Genomic DNA, 4,335 nt, shown 5'->3' on the forward strand with positions numbered 1-4,335 from the left:
ATCTGATAGAATTCAAAATTCCTTCTCTGTTACCCTGAATTTGTCTTTCCTGAAAACAGCTATTTTGAATTCTCTGTCTGAAAGGTTGCATATCTGTTTCCCCAGGATTGGTCCCTGGTGCTTATTTAATTTTTTTGGTGAGGTCATGTTTTCCTCGATGGTGTTGATTCTAATAGATGTACTTCAGTGTCTGAGAATTGAAGAGTTAGGGATTTATTGTCGTCTTCACTGTCTGGGCTTGTTGTACCTGTCCTTTCTGGGAAGGCTTTTCAGATATTCAAAATTACTTGAGTGTTGTAATCTAAGCTGTATCTGCTTCAGGGGCACCCCAAGACCAGTGATGCTGTGGTTCTTACAGACTCATAGAGGTACTGCCTTGATGGTCTTGGATAAAATCTGGGAGAATTCTCTGGATTACCAGGCAGAAAATCTTGTTCTCTTCCCTCACTTTCTCCCAAACTAAGGGATTCTCTCTCTCTCTGTTCTGAGCCACCTAAACCTGGGGGTAGTGACACAAGCACACCTGTGGCCACCACCACTATGACTGTGCTAGGTCATACCCGAAGGCAGCACAGCACTGGGTCTTGCCCAAGGTCTGCTGTAACCACTCCCTGACTACTGCTTATGTTCACTTAATGCCCTGGGGCTCTACAATCAGCAGATGGCAAAGCCAACCAGGCCTGCATCCTTCTTTTCAGAGTGCCAAGTTCCTCTAGACCCTGGGTGGTTCCAGAGGTGCTGTCTGGGAGTCAGGGACTATGTTGAAAAACCTTAGAAGTCTAGCTGGTATTCTATTATACTGTGGCTAAGCTAGCACTCAAACCACAACACTCAGTCCTCCCCACTTTTCCCTCCCCTTTCCAAAGGCAGAGGAGCCTCACCCTGTAGCCATCACCACCACAAGCCACAGTGAGTACAGCCAGACTACTGCTGATGTTCCTTTAAGGTCTAAGTACTCATAAGGCAGCTTATGGTGAATGCTGCCTGGCCTGGGACTCACCCTTCACAGTACAATGGGCTCCCTTCTGGCCCAGAGCAGGTCCAGAGATGCTGTTCAAGAGTGGAGTTCAGAAATCAAGGACCTCAGGAGCCTACTTGGTGCTCTACACTCCTGTGGCTATGCTGGTACCTAAGATGCAGGACAAAGTCCCCTTTACTTTTCCTTATGCTTTTCTCAAGTAAGAGTTTCAGCCAATAGTCACCACAGCTAGTAATGTGCCGAGACCTACCTGAAGCCAGCAAGTCTCAGAGGGTCACCCAAAGCCCACAACACAGGTCCTGGGTATCATTGCTCGTTATTCAGAGCCTGAGGGCTTTTCACTTAGCAGGTGATGAATCCTGCCAGGCCAGGACTGGGTTGTTTTCTTCAAGGCAGTGAGTTCTCTTCTGGCCCAGAGGTTGTCTAGAAATGTCATCCAAGAGCTAAGGCCTGAAACAGGGGCTTCACAGCTCTGACCGGTGTCCTATCTGCTGTGGCTGACCTGGTATCCAAGATGCAAAACAAGTCCTCTTCTCTTCCCTCTCCCGTCCTTAAGCAGAAGGAAGGTGTCTCTTTTGGAGCTGTGAGCTGTGCAGCCTGGGGTTAGTGGAGAGGTGATGCCAGCACATGCTTAGCCACCCCAGCTGGTGTCTTAGTAGGTCACATGCCCCTTCCAGTCCACTGTCTCTGGGCCTGGTTCAACACTAGGACTCACCTAAGATTTGCAGTCCTTATGGCCTAGACTGCCTTTCCAGTTTACTTAGAGATATATAACACTTTAGCCCTTGGTGATGAGGTTTGCAGGAACTCAAGTTTCGACGACTGAAACTGGCAATTTTCCTCTGGTTAGGGCTGATTTAAATGCTCCCTCTATGGGCAGGCATTCGCAGGGCTTGGCCCAGTTTCCTTTCTGCTCTAATGGGAGGGCACTGAATTCAGTGACTCACAATTGCTATGTTCTCCCTCCCATGGCACCCAGAGACACTCTCCACACCATGCTACTGCTGCTGGGGGTGGGATTAGAGACCTCGGAACTGTTTTATTCACCTCTTCAGTGCAACTTTCAATGATACAGCATTAACAGCAGGTACCATGAGGACTCACCTGATTTTTGGTTCTTACTAAGGTGCCTTTTTTTGTGTTAGATAATTGTCAAATTGGTGTCCTTGGGTGGGGAGAGGAAATTGGGGTATTCTATTCCACCATCTCGCTCTACCTTCTATCATTTTTTTTCTTAAGGAATACATTATTAAAACTTTTATAAAATCAGTGGTCATTCATATTTTCCACATATTTACCTCCTCTTTTCTCTTTGATCCTTCTTGTATTTCAGACCTTCCATCTGAGATCACTTTTTAATGCCTGAAATTTATTCTTTAGAATTCTTTCTTTCTTCCTTTCTGTCTGTATTTCTTTCTTTTTTTAGTGATTGATTTGATTTGATCTCTGTAAGCAAGTGGGAGCATGCTAATTAATGGATATTTTTTGGCTTTGTTCACAAAGCCTAATTATGAGAGGTTTACATATACCGGTTTAAAAGGTAAATCTAAGCATGCTTCTTTTAAGATGCACTATGTACTGTATTCTTTTGCTGAGTAAAACAAAATGAGAATGGCAATAAGAAGGCTAGAGAGCTAAGAGTGGGTCACCTCATGTAGGGCTTGACAGCTATAATAAAGAAAAAATCTAGACTTTATCCTAAGGATAACAGAGTCATTGAAGAGTTTCAAGCATAAAAATGTCATTATTATATTTATGTTTTAGAAATATTACTTTGGCTGCTATATGCAGAATAGTGTAGATAGGGGCCAATGGTGAATACTAGGAGAGCAAATAGAAGACTATTGAAGGAATACAGGCAAGAAATGAAATAGGGAGAATGAATGCATTTGATATTTGGTGTTGAATCATTAGAGCTTCATGAATGACTGTGACTTGTTTTTGGGAGTAAAGGACAGGCTAGAGTTAAGGACAAAGCTTAGGTTCCTGGCTAGGAAAACCATGTGGGTGATATTATCACTCACTGATATGGGGAACAAGGAAGAGAAGCGGGTTTGGAAGATAGAATAAGTTTCATTTTGTGCATGTTTGATGTGAGATACTTTTGAAACTTGTGATACTTAAGAGAATGTCTCACCACGGATGGTGGCTCATGCCTATAATCCCAGCACTTTGGGAGGCCGAGGCAGGTGAATCATCTGAGGTCAGGAGCTTGAGATGAGCCTGGCCAACATGGGGAAACCCCGTCTCTACTGAAAATACAAAGATTAGCTGGGTATGGTATTGTGTGCCTGTAATCCCAGTTACTCAGGAGCCTGAGGCAGGAGAATTGCTTGAACTAGGGAGGCAGAGGTTACAGTGAGCCAAGATCAGGCCTCTGCACTTCTGCCTGGGCAACAGAGTGAGACTTCATCTGAAAAGTGAGAGAGAGAGAGAGAGAGGAGAGAGAGAATGTCTCCTTTGCTACTTCTTTGTCTTGGGAAAATGCAAAAGTGGTACGTTTTTCTATAGACTACTACTGAAATGACCAATTTTCTGAAAGGAAGAGGGAAAATGATATACAAAACTTTAAGAACATAAACCAGTTTTTCTCTATCCCTTTCTCTGACTTCTCTACATTTGGCTCTGTATTAGATATGGTCATATATTCTGCCTTACAAAGTGTGGTTATATGTAGACAATTCAATTTATCTTATAGATAATTCAGTTTAGCTTCTTTTTTTGACCAAAGAAACATGGCAGGGTTGGCAACCTCTTAGATGACCTCCAATGATCCCTATCCCTTATAGATTACACCCTTGTCTATAATCTTTTTGTTTTTTCTTTTTTAGTGTGAGCTGAACATTTCAACTCACTTTTAAAAAACACTATATGGCAGAACTGATGTGATGGTACATCTGAGGTTATAGAAAAGAAACAACTGTGGCTTCTGTTTTGGGTGCTGAATCTCATGATCTTTCTTGGATGTCTTCATATGGGGGAAAACCAGCTTTCATGTCATAAGGAAGCCATGTGGAAAGGCACAAATGGCAAATATCTGAGGCTTGCCAACAGCCAAGTGAGAGAGCTTGAAAACAGATCCACTTCTAGTTGAGCCTTAAGATCACTGCAGCCCAAACTGACATGTTGATTGCAGTTATGTGAGAGACCGTGAATGAGAATCACCCAGCTAAGCCAGTCCTGGATTCCTGACCCACAAAGACCATGAGATAATAAATGTTTGTTGTCCTCAGCCACTAAATTTTGAAGTAATTGGTTATGCAGCAGTAGATGATTAATACACCTGGTTTGGTGTATTAATCAGGATAATCAGTCTGGGTCATAGAAGGAGTGTTTGATATGTAGGAATGTTGTGA

The sequence above is a fragment of the Aotus nancymaae genome, unplaced genomic scaffold (assembly GCF_030222135.1).
Source record: "Aotus nancymaae isolate 86718 unplaced genomic scaffold, 86718_ANA_hifiasm-v0.15.2.pri h1tg000007l, whole genome shotgun sequence".
Classification (NCBI taxonomy): domain Eukaryota; kingdom Metazoa; phylum Chordata; class Mammalia; order Primates; family Aotidae; genus Aotus; species Aotus nancymaae.